Source organism: Ciconia boyciana, chromosome 12 (genome assembly GCF_034638445.1).
Source record: "Ciconia boyciana chromosome 12, ASM3463844v1, whole genome shotgun sequence".
NCBI lineage: Eukaryota > Metazoa > Chordata > Aves > Ciconiiformes > Ciconiidae > Ciconia > Ciconia boyciana.
The window spans coordinates 7,607,446-7,626,288 of NC_132945.1; positions in this window are offsets into that span (position 1 = coordinate 7,607,446).

Genomic DNA, 18,843 nt, shown 5'->3' on the forward strand with positions numbered 1-18,843 from the left:
TTTTCAGAGATTGAATTTCCTCCTTGTCCTTCTCCCAGGTCATTTTCTCTCTGCTTGGCCTTACCCTGGTGATTTCTCATCGCACTTCCAGCAAGTGTGAATGGTGAGTTGCTTTGCAAACTCTGTTCCCTCTAGACTTAGATGATTATTCGCTATTGATTCATTGCATCCATCCACAAAGATGCGTATTGCAAAATATCCAGGAGCAGTACAAGAAAAGCAATACAAAATACCATTAAAAATGTAAAGAACCAGTCATCCAGACAAGATGCAGGATATGAGCAATGGCAGGCTCGTCAGGCTGTGGCATCAACTCCCAGCTTCCCTTCAACAAACCGTAAGGAATTGGAGGTAGAAGAAGAGAAAAGAAAAGCTAGTCTGTCTAATCCTGGCTTTGCCCACAAAAGCACTTCCACAGGAGCGATGGCAGCAGCCCTGGTAGGAGGTTACAGCAGCAGGTCCAACTTCTCCCCAGTCCAGCCAACAAAATGGGATACATGATGGTGTGCATCATGGCAGCAGGGAGAGATCCCCCATCTCCCAAAGCCCAGTCTCAGGTATCCCACTCTGTTTTCTAGTGATCTAGAGCAAAAAAACATCCACCCTGTGTCACCCCATACTCTACAGCTGCCCAAAGCCACAGACGATTTAAGTTCCCTATGGGCAACCACACCAAAGGACCTGCTTGTGAGAGGCTCCTCAAAATTAGACTTGCTGAAAATACAGGCAGGATGCCGAGGGGCTGACCCCTCTGCCATGGCTCCAGGGTGGCGAGGGAGCCCGGCTCCCCCTCCCCGGGCAGGGCTCGGGCACAGGGCTAACCGGGACGGCTCCTCTCTGGGAAGAGCAGCAGAAGGTGCTTCCCCCCACCCTCGCTCTCCCAGTTGCAATCCAGATGTGCAATTTAAAGCTCATCTTTGCAGGCTCCCCTCTGCAGACTCTGCTGTGAGCAGCACCTCACAGCGATGCTCCGAAGGCACCCAGAATTTCCCCATCTCCTTTCCCCTGGCCATTCCCTCCAGGGCTCACATTGCTTCTCATCCTGCGCGTATAGAAAATGAAAGAGAAAGGAAGGGCAAAAATATATGGCTCTCTGTATACTCCAAGCAAAAAAACCTATGTTCACAGAGCACACAAATCATCTAATTCAGGGCTTTGTTTGCAGGAGTTTAATATTCATAATGCACCTATTTTTATTTTAGTGCTACCATGAATATAACTGAATAATTGCAGCTGATTAAAGACAAAAAAGAAAGGAAATGTTAACACTGAGACAAACAAACACTGACTGTGTGGTAAACAGAAACACTCAAGGATTTAATTCCCTGAGTAAGAGAAGGAGGGGGCAGTGAGAGCAGAGAGCTCCTGCCGTTGAATTCCTCAGACCCGATTGCAGCTTGTGTTCCTGGTCGTACTTTCTTACAAATAATTTACAGTGCTAATGTAGTTTTTGCTGCACAAATGGTTGTAGCCCCAGTGTAATACTGGAATTTTTTCTTTTCCTATCCAATGAATTCATGTCTTCCCTCCCGTGCAGGGCATCACTGCCTCTGCCGCAGCTCCCACCGGTGGCTCTTGTCCAGCTGAGCCAGGCAGGCTGGGACCATTTCAGCAGGGCAAGGGGAAAGCAGTGCCCAGGGGACAGGAGGATGGCACTGGGAAAAAAAATCCCTCTCCCTCCACCTTTCCATGCACTTGGCCCTGGTCCTTGCGCCTTGGCATGGGGAGGTGCCGCCAGCACCAGGAAATGTGCTGTGCCCCGTTGCATCCCCGGCCCCGTGCGGGAAGCATCCTTGGGTCCTTCTTCTCTACGGCACCAAAATAAAGGCCTCTTTGTCGGGCAGCAATCTTGAAAAAATGCAATTGATTTTCTGACTTCTGGACAGATTTTCCACAAAATTTAACACCCTATATGTCGTGCTCAAAATACAGGCTCTAAGAGCATAAGGCATTTATTGTTAAGGTTTATTTTATTATACAATATTACAGCCATTCGAGATAGATTGTATCCCCTGGCAGTTTCAGGGAAGTTTTTTCCTTGTATTCATTAGAAGGAAAATAAAGTGCTTGCAAAAACTGGGAAATCCCCAATTTCAGTTAAATTGAGAGCATTCCAGGGACTTCACCTTCAAGAAGGCAGCAAGATAATTTACATTCTGACCTAGATTTCTAACCCAAATGTATTTGCTTGAATGTGAAATGACATTTCATTTGCTCAAGGGTTCTATTTATTTAATTAATTATCAAAGAAAAGGGGGCGGGGGGAAGGCCCTCTTTCTCAGATCCTGCCCAAAGAGTTGGGAAGAAAAGAGACTAATTTTCTTATCACACATAAGTGGAGGAAGAGTGGTGCCTGAGAGGTCACTGTGCCCACACATCTGCTCCATGTGCTATGCAAGTCCAAAAGCTCTGCTGAAGCTCAAGCCTAGCTTCAGCAAGTGCTTTTGCCCAGCGGGACCTCAGCCCACGGTCAGCCTGTGCTCTGGTCCATGTGGCATCAGGAACTAAGATGACAATGGGAAAGCCCAAAGATGTTTGGGACACTTCCCAAATGTTTCCAGAAAGCTGGAGTCCCAAACAATGTGAAATCGAGGGTTTTGCATGTAGGAAAAATACTGTCTCCATCTATGGGAGAGTCCATGAAATAGCTCTGAAAGGCCTTCAACCAGTGAACAGTTTACCTTCACCATCTGGAAGCTTCTGGGTTTTTCCCCAGCTAATTCAGCACTTCAGCGCTGAGAAGGGCCAACAGTTGCTGTTTTGCGGGACAGAGGAGAGCAGCAGAGAACAGGCAGAGAGGGAGAGTCCCGGTGACCCCATGCCTCCTACGGGCACCCCCAGATCTCCTCCTGAACCCTTGCTTACCTGCTCCTCTACTGCAGGGCTTTGCCGCTGCCCATATACATGTCAATTCTCACCAAGAACAGCACTGAACAGTCTGTGGCACCTAGTTTCACGTGATAACCTTTCCCTGTGCCTCTTCTCCCTTTGCACATTTCTGATGGAGTCATACTGTCTCGGCTGGTTTCCTGCTCCAGGAAGAAGGAGGGCAGCAGCAGATCTGAGTCAGACGGTGGCAGGACCCTCCAGCAGGCCCTCTGAAGCTCCCTACCTAACAGACTCTGTAAAAGGCACCTAAGGAGGAAGAAAGAGCCTTAATATTGCACCACAGAGCTAATCATCATAGAAAAAAGCCTTTGTGAATTGTGAAGTGCAGGTCAAAGCAGCTCAGCTCGAGTGCAGTCAACAACCCCTTGTTCTGACACAAACAGATGCTCATCACAGAGAGACAGATGAATGGAAAAAGCTGGAGAAAATGACATAATCACAGAGTAGCACCTTTGAGTATGAGTGTGCTAAGATAAAACTTGCCCCTGCCCTCCATCTGCTTACCGGCAGGTCCCTGGAATAGTTATGCCTGGTACATGACAAGAATCTAGTCATTAGCTCTGTATTTGCTGGCAGCCAATGCCTGACCTGCTGAATTCATCTGGCTAAGAGGTTTATTTTCCTCTACTTTATTCCTGACAGCGTCATCTTTCAAAAGGCACACATCTCTCCATCCTAGAAGCAGCTTTGCATGGTCCCTCTGAGGACAGGAGATGCTCAGAAAGATTTCCAAGTAAAATGCCTGAAGTGCACCTTGACTCCTCTCGCTGGGGACCTGTTCCCCAGGCTGCACGTGTCCACCAACACCGTTTAAGAGCCACTGGGAGCTGAAAACTCCCTTCTGGAAACCACAGGGTGTCCCTGAGGGGCCCCTTCCTTAGCTCTTGGCTTCGCTGCTGAGCTTCGGGCCATCAGGATTAGCCCCGTCCTTGCAGCCTGTAGCATTCTCTGGCTGCCGACGGAGATGGCCCCAGTGCTCACACGGCTGCCGGGCTGCGGCTGTCCCTGGGCGTGCGTCTGCACCCCGGAGCAGCCCTGTCCCTTGGCACTGGCCCATAATCACCCCGAGGTGCTGCACTCGGAGCGACAGCCCTTTACCTCCAGCCGTCCACCCCCTGTTCCGACTCTGGAGATGCAGAGTTCAGCCCCCGCGTGTGACTCATCTGGGCGATGGGTGGATAATGAGAGGGGTGAGTGTTTGTGCTCCACGGAGCTCCCATTGTTCCCCGCTCTTTGTCTTCCCGTCCGACGCTCACTGGCCACCTGCCTTCCTCCCCGGCCTTTTGAAGAGGGATTCTTTGCTTCCCTTTGTTGTTCTCCCTGCCCCAAGCTGCCCGCGCCGAGGCGAGGCGGGCTCCGACCTCCGAAAGGAGCCAACAAAGAGACAGGGACGCAGCCTGCCCGGGCCGGGCACCACAGCGGCACGGGGCGGGGGGAAGAGCAAGACTAGGTAGTAGGCAAAGAGTGGATCTCCCATGATAAAAGCAAACAAAATAAGACAAACACAGCAGAGGAAAAGCGTGAAAGTGAGCCCGCCGCTCATTATGGGAAATATTCATACAGCCGAGGCTCCTCGTAAATTATACAGGAGCTTCTTGATGAGAAAGGTGGCGAGCCTGGCTAGCGCCTTCCCTCACCAGCCCCAGCCGCCATGCCCAGGCACCGGGCAGCGGGTGGACCACGCGCGGCGGCTCTGCTCGCCGCCCTGCCGTGAGCTGCTCGGGGCCCTGCTGCGAGCAGCACAGGCTGCAGCCGGGGGGTGGCTCCGACCGGGCGGGCGGCAAGGCAGAGGCTGCGTGTCGGAGCTCCGAGTGGGCTCGCAGCATCGCTCAGCAGCGGCCGAGCCCAAGCGAGACCTGCTATAAGTACAACTGGCAGCACGTGTCTGTCGGGGGATGCAGTTTCTGTGTCACCCTTGCATCGTCTGGAGGCATTAGCATCTGTACAAAACTCAGCGCTACCTCTTTCTGCCGTAATGGTGGCTCCACGAGGCTGCCAGGACTCCAGCCCCGCAGCCGGCAAGGATAATCCTTCTGCTGTAAGCGAGCGTCTCATGGCCACGTGCCCCAGCAGGACCCTGCTTGGCCACGGCCATGGCCAGCTGCCCGGCATACCCCCTGCTCCCCGCCGGGGAGCGAAGCAGACCCAGTTTGCATTGCTTTCCTGTGGCTCTCCTGCCGAGGAGGGGGAGCAGCCACTTGGGCACCGCCGAGGAGGGACTGACCTGGCACCAGCCATGAAGAGCAGAGCCACGGCAAGAAGAGGTTTTGCAGCACAGGTCTGTTCTCACGCGCAGGAGCCACCTCCAGCCCGTTCTGGGAGACAGAGTGACTCTGCTCGGCACAAGCCACGTACTCCCGCGCTGATCTATGTTCAGGACAGAAGACAAGTCTCTCCATGGGCGTAAAACCAGCATACTAAAATAAATAACTATCCATTCAAGCCTGCAGACTGTGAATGTAGTTAAGGGAATAAATTGTTCCCAGCTACCCTGTGCCCTCCTGGCCCCAGCCCACTAACATGATTGTGCGAATGCCTGCAGGTCACAGCCTGGTTCACCCTGCCTCACCTGATGCATCCCAAAATACCAACCCCCTCAGGCGAAAATCACAGAGCTGAATTAACTATGGTAATCAGCTGCACACATTTCTCCTACCAAACCCAGGCAGCACAGCTCCTGTTGCCTGCAGAGCCAGGCTCCACGCCAAAATAGCCCTGTCTGGCAGGCTGCTCCTGCCCGGGCTGCAGCTGGCCTTGCAGCACGACCTTTCCAGCCCCTTCCCACCCCAGAAAGTCTGTGTAGGTGCTGTACTGCTGCAGGAGACAACTGCTGCTGGGAAGCTGCTTTACACTACAAGGAGCACTTGCATACAAAAAGGCTTACAAAAAGCTGGTATAAGGAAGCTACTTACTGCTGTAGCTCCAACCTAGTAGAAGTATAACGTGTACCAAAGCACACATCTGGTGAGACCTGGCGGCGTAAGGTTTATTTTTTACCTAAGTTATTTTTTACCTCCCTCTGGTCCTTGATTAACCCTGCATGGGAGGATTTGTACGCTCCAAAGAGCCTGCAAAATGCTTTGCGGAAGAGTGCAAAAGAAGGGCAAAACATTTAGCAAAGATGAAACAAACATGCATTCACTGCACCGATATTTGCTGCTCCCGCATGCTAGAGGGCTGGAGGCGGCTGGCCGGGGCCGCGGGAAGGGAGCACGCGAGAAGTGAAGGGGCTGCTGGGGTGGCCACACAAGCAGCTCCAAGCCCAACTTTGCAGTGCCTGGGGCAGGACTGCAGGCAGGACAGGCAGGGGACCACGGGATGGGCAGCAGGAGGTCTGGGAAAAGCATCACCTTGGCTTGCTCAGCCTGCAGCTGTGACCTGCCCGCCGTGGGCGCATCGCCCCGTTTGCCCCCTGCAGCCCAGGGACCTGGCGGGGAGATGCAGCTCGTCCCTGGCCTTGGCCATGACGGGAACTAAGTGGCCTTGGCCAGCACGGAGGCTGCCTGCTGGGGATGGGAAGGACAGCAGGGCTAACCACCCTCGAGGATTTTGGCATGCACTTCCCACCATCGCTAGCAGGGACACAGCTGCGGCGGTGGGAATTTGTCGGCAGAAATCCCCCCGTGTCAGCAAGGCTGCATGAAGGGGAGGGCAGGGGGAGCCTCTCCCCCAGCCCAAACCCCATCCGATTAGCACATCCCGGTTCCCATTCTCACACTGTTAGCGCATTATCCCCGCACCACATCCCAGGGCCTCGGGAAGCAGCCGGCGGGCGCGAGTGCTCTCACCTTATTCAAACCAGGGAGCTGCCTCGCAAAGAAAAGGGAGCAAAACCCAAACACCCTTTCACCACCCGCCCGGACGCTTGGCTCTGGGTGATCAAAGCCTTGCGGAGGAGCAGCTCTCCATGAGAGCTTATCCGGGAAGGTCTGATGGGACGGAAAACATTCAGGGGGGCCGGGGGGGGAGCGTTTAGCCCAATTTCCTCAGGAAATGAGGCTGGTTGAGTCACAACTATTAGTCACAGTGCCTAATGAATTCTGAGCCCTTTGGCCAGTTTCAGAAAAAAATTGACTGAAAGGGGAGTCCTCGAGGTATCACGTTCCTAGGAGCTCTGGGGGCGGCAGCCCTGGCTGCAGAGCCTGCTCCAAAGGGGGATGCGGGAACCGGACCTCATCAATCACATCGCTTGCAGGACTCCTGGCTCCACCCTGACTGCTGCGACCTAAATCGGGAACCCCAAAGGGGAGGGTCATCCAAGTGAAACACCCTAAATTCCCTCCATGGCACATCCCCGGGGAGCGGGGACACCAGGATGGGCCGCTTCTCGCTGGAGGAGCAGTCGGCCCGAGCAGCCTCCGTGCCCAGTGAGGAGTTTGCTCTGCTCCAGCCCACAGTTTGCTGATTTATGTTTAAAACACAGACAATTAAATTACATGGGAGCTGATGCTGCTTAATGCATAAAGGCACTGAAATGCCAGGCCTCATCGGGTTGCCATGTAAATCACCATGGTTAAGCGGGTAACTGAGAGCACAAATAGCAGGGGCTGAGCATGCATCACCCAGAACTCCCTGCCAGCAGCAGAACCCAGAGGCGTTTCACGAGGATGAGCAGGGCTGAAGGGGAGCAGCCCTGCCGGGGCACGGCCGGTGGCGGGTGGGCTGGCGCAGGGGGCTCTGCCCCCCAGGGGGGATTTTCTTTTGGGGATCGCACCCCAAATCAGACAGAGCCACACAGAAGGGAGAGCCAGACTCCAGCAATTTACACAGCAAGCGGTTCAGGTTCCAGTGAACTAAAATCAATACGAATAAAGGAATAATAAGAAGAGATGCTGCGAGGATGGATGGGAAAGGAATCGCTAAGCATCCTGCTAGGGAAATAGCATAAATCCTGCTGCGCTCCAGGCCATTCCCTGCGGGGCAGGTTTAGGGTGCTGTTCTGCTTCCCCCCTCACCCCAGCCACGCCACCCTGCCCTGGTCCCAGCACCGGTGCTTGGCTGGTGGGTGCTGAGTCGGGTCGAGCAGCTGAACCAGCAGCAAAACTAAACCTGCAAAATCCAGCCCCGTGCGGGTGACGGAGCAGAGGAGCCAGCTTACGGCTGGCTGGGCTGCGCCGGAGGCAGCAAGCCCCGTCCCCGTGCCGAGCAGCGCAGCCGGCTCGGCCGCAAGGCTGAGAAGTGATGGAGCAGAGCACTGTCCCGGCTGCCAGCCACATCAGGATCCTTTGCAAATCACCATCCCAGCCATGCCAGGATTTTCTCCTGCAGGGAAGTGTTTGCTCCTCTCCGGGACAGAGCCCGGCCTGGGAAGCACCTGCACATGCCCTGAATGCTGCCTCAGAAACAGGCCAGAAGCCACCAAAAGAGCTGATGCTTTGCTTCACTTGCCCTCCCTTAACAACTCTGAGCACTGGACTTTTGCTGCTCATTAATTAACCCATTGTGATGAAGCAGCTTTCCTGTCATTTGTTGTGGAAGAGGAGCCGAGTGCAGGGGGGGAAGGCATGGGAGACCAGGGGAGCAGGGGGAAGGCGTGGGAGACCAAGGGAGCAGCTCCTCGCCGCAGGTTTTCTCAGCAGGAGCGAGGGAAGGTGTGGAGCTTTGGGGATTTCACGGGAAACATTAGCACTGCCAAAGGTCACCCATTTCTGTGAGAGCTCCACAATTCAAACAAGTAGCCCTTGCAAGCCAATTAGCAGCAAATGTGACAGATCTGGATTTTATTTATGTAGCATCTAGCAAACAAAACCAGATTTCAGCCCTATCTAACAGGGATGCACAGGCTGGCAGGGCCACACACCAGGTCACCTCGGCCTGCTCAGTGCATTCAGCATGTCCCCGTGGGCGTCGGGTCTTTTACAGCACCACAGACTGTGGCAAAAAGAACACCCTGCAAATTACCGCCAGTGCCACAATGACATTCCCAACTCATCCTTGGGCATATGAAATTATTAGGTAGTAAATTTAAGCTGAAAAAAAAGGAAACCCTTTTCCACACAGAACACAATTACATGGGACAGTTTATTACCACCAGATGTTGCGGCAGCCAAGAGCACAAGCTGCTTCAAAAGAGACCAGACGTATAAACGGGGGAGCAGATCGGCTGGCTACCGAGCCTGGCAGCCTGGCTGCCATCCCTGGCTCGGGGCGTCCCCATGCCCCTCGCTGCTGGAAGCTGGCAGGCTCTGCCATGGGAAAGCTCAGCCCTTGCTTCTGAGACCTTCTCCCCAGCGTCTGCTGCTGGCCGGTGTCGGAGGCTGAGCATGGAGCTGAGTCCTGAGCTGGGCTGGCACAGCCACCCTCGTGCTCTGCTCGCGGGTGGGAAGATGCTAAAGAGCAAACCTGAAATCAGTGGGACCCTGGCAGGAGCCTGCAAGCGATCCCGCTGTGGGCTGCAGGGCAGGCATTTGAGTGATGGTTTAGATCCAGGCATCAACCAAGCCCTCCTGGTTGGGGGTAGCTACCTGCAGAGGATGTGGAGCTTTTTTTGAAATCAGTATAATGTGCAGCAAGTCGGTCCATCCTCCCAGGCTCATCTGGGGTGCTGCAGCAGACCCTGGGGATGAATTTCACATGCCTTGGCTGGACTGGCCCCGCTGGGCACCGAGGGCTGGAAGCCCCCCTGGCAAAACACAGCAGGAGACCATCCCCGACAGCCCGGGCAGGGAACCCCTCCTTGCACTGCCGGCAGGAAAGCCTGGCCAGTCGGGGGGCTCACACCAGTGACCCCCACAAACTCCTCCACACCTGAGGACAAGGAAAACTACTCCATCCCCTTTGTCACCAATTTAAATCCAACATGCTGCTGCTTTGTCCACACCGCGAGCCGGTCAGCAGCAAAAGCACATGGTGCTGTTGGATTAATCACTGCCACTCACTGGCACAGTTCACACACACATCAGCCCAGCAGGAGTAGTACCGAGCTTTGTCATCGCAGAAGTACTTTTCAAATATACATATAACAAACCTAACATCAAAGATCCTGAAAGAGAAACTTCTTTCAGATGATATCCCAGGCTCAGGCTCTACAGAGCACAAACAGAAGGGATGAATGATGCTGGAAACAACAAAGAGAAGTAAATTGTCTCCTCTGGATGAACTCAAGCTTAAAATCTAAAAAAGGAACTTGTCTTGCTTTTGTCTCTGCTGAAAATTCACCTCCTGCCTGGACAATACACGGCTGTTCAGGAGGCAAGAGGCAGCCGGAGAGCTGGGCTGGAGCCTGGTCAAGCTCTATTTACAACCCCCCAGCTCACCAGGGAAACAATAGAACCTGAGCATTTGCTTTGATCGGCCTATTCAGATCTCCATCATATTAATGTAATATGTTAATTAATAGCAATAGGTCACGCTCCTGAGCTGCCTTTTATTCAACAATCAAGACAACTCTACCAATGCTCATCCACACCCCCCAGCACCGAGGTACGCGAGGGTCTCATCTCTCCCTTCGAGACGGTGACACACAGGAAGACGGAATCTGGGCTGCAAACGCGCCCGGGACGCCGGGCTGAAATGAGCTTTGCAGGGTGGCCCTCGGACTCCCATGGATGGTTCATAGAGAGAAATGCCTGGCACGCCTGACATCCTGCCGGAGCCAGCCGGAGTAGCTTGGGCTTCAAACCCTCGCTGCAAACCATTTGTGCTGCAGTTCCTAGGGTGGCAAATGTGGCATGGCATCGTCAGGGTCCATGTCCCCCGGGCAGCTGGAGAACAGGCAACACCCCTCTCCGAAAGGCAGCGGTGAGCCAAGGCTGGGAAACACAGAGCAACACCCAACCACCATGTGTCACTTAAGGAGAGGCATCCCCAGCCATTGTATAAATTGCTGATTCGCCATTTAACAAGTTAGCATTAATATTTATTGCAGCATGTTCACAATTGTAAAGATCTTCATTTAAAATGTTTTGTGCCTCACACCCTGTCAGCAGGGAAAGCACTATAAGGCAGAAAGCAGGCTTGCAGGCTCTAATGCAAAGTGATGGCTCCAACTTCAGAAGGGAAGCCTATTTCCAGCAGGAACATCTGCTCTCGGCATGGAAAGCGGGTACCTAGTCAAGAAGGCTGGGAGCAGATGGAACGGGAAAGTTTCTCCTCCTCTTGTCGCAGAGCGGCGGTGAGCGAGGTTCACCACCTCGCCAGATTGCCTGCTGGGTGGTGCCGCCGTCCCGGGCTGCGTCCCCACGCTTTCTTCTCTTCTTGCTCCAAAGCAGGCGGGGAGTGTGTTGGGGGGGGGAAGCGCCTTAATTGTTCGGTGCAGCAAGAGCAAACCCGATTTAGATCTGGTGCCAGAAGCCATGCCGCTGGTGGTGACGCAGTTCTCCACTTCTCGCATGCCTGCAGAGTCGCAGTCGGTCTGCCGAGGAGAGGCTCGCGTGGTCTGCGTCGCCAACGTCAGGGAAGGTGAGAACTGTCTGCGTGTCAGGAGGAGGAAGGAGGAGAGGTTGAGCTGAACCAGGCAAGGGAAAGGTGAGAGGACTGTGAAACAAAATAAAGATTAAGGTGGAAAAGTGAGAAGAACTTAATGCAAAGATCTGTTGAACCTCCCTCTTGCAAAGCCTTATGCAGGTGCTTAACTTTGCAGGCTGTGAGTAATCCAATTAAAGCTGTTAAATCCCGCAGAGACTTAAATTCAGGGGAATTGATAGCGCGCAAAGTTAAGCGCACGCTTACTGGGTGAAATAGTGTGAAAAAGGCTCCTTAGGAGAGAAAGCTTCCTGACTTGGAACTTTCAGAAGTGGAAAAAAACACCACCAAATATATCAAGAAATAATCTTGCACTGGGTTGGAAGAAGCGTTTGATGTGACCTAAAAGTCTCTTCCATCTCCGAGTTCTATTAGTCTGTGACAAGACTTAAAAGGTCATCTAGTCCACCTCTTTGCTAATGCAGGATTATTCCCTACAGCACAGTGCCTGTTACTTTGTCCAGTCCAGTTTTAAATGAAAAGCCTTGCAAAATTTCCTCTTCCCAAGGACCATTATCCTCCCAATTCTAATGTGTTTCTTTTTGTCAATAGTTCTGTCAGTATAATGAAATCCTCACTGTGCTAAATTGCTAAAAAAGATCTAAAAGTCGAATCTTCTTCTAATATGACATGAAAGTGCTAGTATAAAAATAGGATTGTATTAGCGATTCTCCACTGTATTGTATTAACATCCTATTTCACTTAAGAGAGGCAGGACTGAATTATCTGCGGATTCTTCTAGCCACTACTCTTACAAAGCTGTGTATTTGGGGTTCAGAGCTGCATGACTTCCCATTAAAGCAATACAATAAAATCCTATGCTGCGTGCAAAATGCTGAGGCAGGAGTTTAGGGCATGTGCCAAGCATGGAGCCCAACCCCATTCTTCCTTGCACCCAAGCAAAGTCCACCGGCTCCGCAAAGCTGCCGGGGATGTGGGAAGAGGTGTGGGAAGGCAGGCACGTGAGACTGTAGCCCAGGGGGTAGAAAAAAGGACAGGCAAGAGTATAAGAAAAAGCAAGACTTAAAATGTCCATCATGGAAGTGCGGTGCGGAGGTGGGATGGGGGTCCTGTTTCCCCTCTTCACAGGTCAGGGCTCTGGGCCAGCCCAGGTGAGAAGAGGAAAGAGCTGGTGGCAGAGACTCTGCAACCTCAGTACAATCAAAATGGGCATTTGTAGCCAATTTTGAGGGCATGTCAAGAAATTCAGCTGCCAGGAGGGGGACTGATGCTCACAGCACACTTCAAGGAATGAAGCTCCTGGCATCCTCCGGAGACCAGCCAGGGAGAGGGAGAAGCAGTGGAGGGGTCTGGGACCGGCACTGAGCCAGTGCCTCGGCTGGGAGCCGGGACAGGTAGTGCCTGAGCAAGCAGAAAACAGGGGCGATGAGACAGAGAACACTCTGAGTGCTCCCGGCCGCCACCAGCACGGCCCCGACCCCAGCTCGGCCGCGGTCTGTGCCAAACATTTGCCCGCTGCTTGGTGGGAGGTACCGGTGCTTTCCGCTGCACTGTGGCTTTGAACAAGCTTTTAAACTAGAAACTTTGCACAACCCATCCCCACCAGAATTCAACAGTTTAATACATTTTTGCAATACATTGTAATAAAACCCAACACTAATATAGCCCCAGTTGTTTCCTAAAAACCAAGTCTGGATGCTTTGAAGGCCCCTGAGCTTCAGCAAAGCTGTCCATAGCATCCCATTTACCAGGAATCTGGAAAAAACAGTTTCATCTTGTTTCAGCCCGGTTCTAGTCGCTATTCCCAGCATGTTCTGCAGCCGTGCCCTCCCTGGGATTTACAGGGGCTTATTTTCCCAACACATGCTCCCTCGTTGCTATTCTTTTTCTTCTTTTTTTATTTTGGTTTTCTTTTTTTGTTGGTTTTTTTTTTTACTGCATAGCAGAAAGCTATTGAGTAGAAAGCCAGTGGGAAGCCACAGCTATTATATCTCTGGTTTAGTTCCTTATCTGCTGAGGGGTCCTTTTGTGATTGTGTTGAGGAAGGACATGCAGACAGCGCCTTTTATCACCAGCATGGCATCTCCGGAATGAAAGGAGAGGCAGCGGGGATGCAGATGTGACGTTAAAGTATAAAAATCCACCATATGGTAAAGATTGCTTCAGCTACAGTCTGGTCAAGATGTTGACACTTTGGTTATGAAAAGCAATATGTATCTCTCTCTTGGTGGTTTCTGTTCAAATTAAATGTTTTGTATCAGGCAGAGAACTAATAACGAGCCAGGTTTTCCCTTGACAGAGGAGTAGTAACAAATATGGAGTAATGTGAAAGCTGACTTGAAAATTACTATTCCCAAAGATGCAATAAATGTAGAGATAAGATTTGCTTAGAGGACTCAAATGAGATAAATGCTAAAGGTGCTGCTGGTGGGAAAAGAGTCCAAGGGGAACAGGCAAAAGCAAAAAAGTAGCATTTAAAAAACACAGTCTGACCTGTCAACATTTCTGTTAACACCAAATACCTCCCGGACAGCAGGCACTGCTTCGGCCTCCTGCAAAACTCCCTCCTTCCTGCAGCTAGGCATAAGCAAAGAACCAGAAAAAAAGGGTATCTGGGTGCAAACCGTTGCACGTTCAAGCCAAAACAGCAAGACATGCCTTTTTCAGTGCCTTTGAAAGGGATGAGATGCCCCAACGTGTATGTGTAGCCGCGTGTACGGAGGCAGGGCGTGCTGCCGGGGAGCAGCAGAGCGGGCAGCAGGCAGGGCTCGGGCACCGACTCTGCGGCTGTGGATGTGCTGGGGCTGGGGCTGACGTGGAACCGAAACTGCAGCAGCACCAAGAGAAATCAAGGCGCAAAAACAACACAAAACCAGCCGAGCTTGTTCCTCCGGCCAACGGCATTCTGGAGACACAGCAATTCCGGTCTGGCTCAGGCTAAAATAAACTTTGCACATCAAATATTTAATACCCCAAAGTCTCTTCCCGAGGCTACGCTCCACGGCTGCATGCCCCGAGCAGGCAGGTTCCCATCCCGGTGTGCCGAGCTGCGCACGCCTCTCCCCACGCACCCAGCATCTTTGGTGCTTAATGTGAGTTAACAGCAGTGGTGATGACTTATTTAAGAGCAGATCAAGAAATATCCCAACTCTCTTTGGAGACTTCAAAAGCGGCTGAATGCTACCGGTATCCTCCGATAAAGAAACAGCTTTGCTGTACCATCTGCCTCAGGGGAACCTCGCACCGCCGGCAGCGGGAAGGGGAGACGCAGCCACTGCAGGGACGTCTCGGCAGAGGGGGACCCTGCTGCCATCCAGCCCCAGCGCCGCGGCCGCTGCGCCCACTGCGGTGGAGGGAGCCAGCACGGCCCTTCCCCTGCCGGGGCCGCATCCTGCCCGTGGTCCACTGGGTGCTCAGGCTGCCCAGCCAGCCCCATCGCCCCCTGAGGAGGTGGGATGTGGTTGCTACGGCAACAGGAAGAAAAAAAAAATTTTTTAAAAAATCAGGTTTTTGTCCCCGGGGGGGCACAGTGCTGGAGCCATGGGCCAGGGAAGGGGCACTGGGGGTGCAGAGCCATGTCGGGGTTTGGAGGCCAGGACAAACGATGGAGGAGGGATGGTGCAGACTGCAGACAGCCAAAGCTCGCTCCTCACTGAGCACATCTCCTGCCTCAGCCAGGCCGGCCATCGCCACGCTATGCCTTCATGCCTGCGAGCACCTTCCTGACAGACAGTGAGCAAGCCAGAGGAGGGATGGGGAGGTAACTGGCAGGTGGGTTGGAGGCTTTCCACCAAAATTTAGAGCAGGAGACTTCAGCCCCTGCCTCCATCACGAGCACAGGCAGGTGGGGCTGGAGCAGAAGGACAGCAGAAGCAACGTGCTGTAACAGAGACCTTGGGAACGGCTTGCTGGCCGAGGACAAAAGCGTTCTCCGTCAACAGATGACATTTCCCACTGGGAATGGGGGAACCAAAGCCCCATGGCCAAAATCTCCAGCCGAGGCTGAGGTTGATAGGAGATTCGATATTGATTCCCTGGGGCCAGGATTTCATCCTGTGATTTAAACCTAACTCCTCCAAAGAGAATAAGATCAATTTTACAGAGAATCAAACAGATAAAGAACAGCCTTTGAGCCGGTGTGCAGCAGAGACAGAAAGGGGAGTTACAAAAAAGGTTCTTTCCTTATCAGGAAAGTTAAAAAAAAAAAAAAAGGAACCTGGAGAATGTTGTTTGCTCATTTTTCCTTTTCCAGTCAAAACAACCCCGCCTCTGTCTGCTCTCCGCACGGGCACCGAGGGAGCAGAGCAGCCGAGGGCTTCGCACAGTGGGGCCGGGATGGAGCCGCTGCGGTGCCCGGCCCCGGAGCCCCCCGGCCCCGGAGCCCCCTGGCCCTGGAGCCCCCCGCCCCGCTCCCCGCTCCCCGGGCCCGGCCCTTCCCGGGCGGCCCCAGCCCCGCGGAGCTGCCCCGGCGCTGCGGTGGCCGGAGGGGCCCAGCGTGCTGGGGCCCAGGTCTGCCAAGCCTGCCGCAAGCGATGGAGATGACGAAATACGCGGGTGATACGGCATCTGTCCGCATGGGCGGGAGAGCCGCCTGCACAAGGGGCAGGGGAGCGAGGGCGAGGAAGGCAGAGATTTTGGGCCGGAAAGGGGAAACCAGCTCTGCCGCGGCAGGGGAGCGGGGCCGCGCTGGAGCCCCCTGCCCCAAGGGTGCAGGGAGCCTCTTGCCCCAGCTACGTCCACATTTGGGGGACGTGGGCTCCCACCAAGCAACCCCCACCCCTCCTGTCTGGGAAGCTGGAAACCCTTGCGCTGAGCTTCTCTCTCTTGGAGGTTTTATTATCATAATTCCTTTTCATTTTGGCCTCGGAAGACAATTCATCATCCTCAGGCAGCACAGACTGGCCCCTGCCAAGGCTGCTGCTCTGATCCTGTGCCACGTTCCCCCCAAAGCACTGGGCCCACTTTGAGTTTCTTCTGTCCTAAAGCTTTGCAAGGGATCAGCCTCGTGTTTGCCCTTGAGCCTCTGCTGCCATCCCCTCCGCCTTCACTCGCCCCGCGCCAGAGCACCTGCAAGCAGCACGGGACCCGCGGCAGAGGCTTCCGCAGGCAGCGATCCCCCTGCCCACTATTTAACTGCAATCCAGAGACAATTTTTCTTGGGAAAAGCTTTTAAGCTTGATCAGTGATGGGGTTAATATTGTTTGCACGTGTCTCAATTTTTTATCTGTATTAATGGAAAGTGCCACGGCAGGGTTTTCTACAGCAGTCCTACAGTGGTGCATTGTTGGGGTGGGTTTTTTTGCAACCCAACCAATGCTGGGTTGCAATGACTGATCACGCCGCAGCACAGCAGCTACCAACCACGTCCCCGCAGAAGCTGCCCCGCCAACGGCATGATGTCTACCCTAAAGCCCAGAGTTTGTCCCCAAAGAGCCATCCTTCCTGTCGCAGCCCGTTCCCATCACCGAGGGCTGGGAGCAGAGGAGGGAGCTGTGCAGGGCCACGCACGGCAGCAGAGGTGAGCTCTATAATTGTACACCTGCCTGTGTTTGTTCTCTGATGGCTCTTTGGGGACGCTCGGTTACATCACGTTCAAAAGAAAAGGACAACAACACAAAACAAAAAACAGATGCAAGTTAAACAAGTGGAAGGCCCGCTGGGGCTGCCGGTGAAGTTGGACTCTGGTTTCTGCCCAAGGCAAGCGACTGCAGGCAGCTACACGGCAGCAGCTACACGGCAGCAGCTACACGGCAGGCCGCCGGTCCCGTGCCTTTCCCCACCAGCACCATGGGAGCAGAGCCCAGATCCAGGACCAACAGAAAGGCAGGACGGGGGCCTTCGCTCCCCCCTTCCCTGCCCGCAATACTCTGTGTTTGCAGAGCCATGCTTTAAACAGAAATATATTATATATATTTTCGCTCTGTGCTTTCAGGCCTTTGATCCGTCCAATTTATTTGTTCTTGTCTTTGTGGGCTTAACAGTCAAAGTGTATGATAATTCATTGCTTGTTAATCCAATTTGGCTCTATTTAGACATTCTAGTTTAACATCAAATATAATATAAAATAATGTCCAGAAGAAACAGAAATGAGATCCGTGTCTGTGAACCAGCTCTGAACCTTGCCCGGTGAGGGCTGGCTGCTTTCTTTGCTAATTTATTCTCTCTCTCCGGCTTCAGCGAGCCGGTCCTTGCGGCTGAGCCCCTCACCGCAGCCGGGGGCACGGCAAGGCGGGGGGCTCCGCACCTTGGGGTGCGGCACAGCACCCCTAGAAGCTCTCTCCCACAGGAGGGCAGGGACAGCCAGCCCCCGGCACAGCCCCAGGGAGCCTCTCCTAGGGATGCCGGGGAGCTCCGGGGGCCGCAGGCTGGGTCCCCCCTGGTGTGGGGCAGCCCTGGGGCGGCAGCAGCTCCCTGGAGAGCCCAGCCCGCCTGCAGCACCCAGCTCTCCGTACCGACTGCCCCTGCTTGTCAGCCATGCCTGGCACAGACCAAAGCCTCCAGCCCAGCAGTGCTGGGGAGAGACCTGCCTGGCCAAAGCCAGCCCAGCCCCGGGGACCTCGCCGGGGCTTGCTTCAGCTCAGGATCTGTCCCCCAGTGCGAGGAAGCCTGCCGAGCAGTAAGATTTAGCACACCCCTACGGGCCAGCAGCGCTTCCAGACAGGCACGCTTGAAAGAAGAATCCCTTTTTTATCTGCAGCAGACTCTCAATCACGTTCCCTCCCGCCGCCCACCTCGGCCCTTCCTGGCACTGTTATTTATGCAAACTTCAATGCCGCCGTTACTGCTGCTGTCTCAGCAGAGGAGATGCTGCAGCTCTTTGGGGTGTGCCGGCAGGGACAGAGGACGGCGACAGCTGGCCGGGGAGCATGGCGGGGACATGTCACCGACCTGACATCTCCGAGCCCCCAGCTCGCTGCGAGCAGGAGCCTGCAGCCAGCACGGCGAGCTGACTGGCATTAGAGGAGGTTTATTAAATCAGGAGAGAGCCCAGCGCCCGCAGGGTCCGGGCAGGTTCTGGGTGAGAGCTGGCCTGGGATGCCGCAAGGGGAGTCCTCCCTCTGGGGAGGTTTCAGCCCCGTTTCGGCTCTCAGCCTGCGGTCAGCCCACGCCTGGCCCCCGGGCTGGGGCTCTGCATTGCCCCGCTGCCAGCTCCCCGCTGAGCCCCGCTGCAGTCCGGGCAGCCCCCCCGGCCGCTGCCCTCCTTCCTCTGCCTCCCACCGCTGCTGTTCAAGGGCAGCTCAGCGGGGCCATTCCCCCCTCAAACGGGGTCAGTCCCTACCTGGGAGATGAGCCCATGGTGGCTCCAGCGCTCGATCCCCGGAGCAGGCGGGGGGCACGGTTCGGGGAAGCTGCAACACAGCTCACTGCCTCTTCAGGCGTGGGCATCGGTCTGTAGCAGCACCACTGCTCCCCAGACAGGCTGCAAACCCCCAAACAACCACCAGCCTCCCGTCCACAGCCTGGCTTTATCTCCTTTTACCCACCTGCCAAACGACTCACTAACAAGGGTGTCATGAGGCCCCGGGTCCT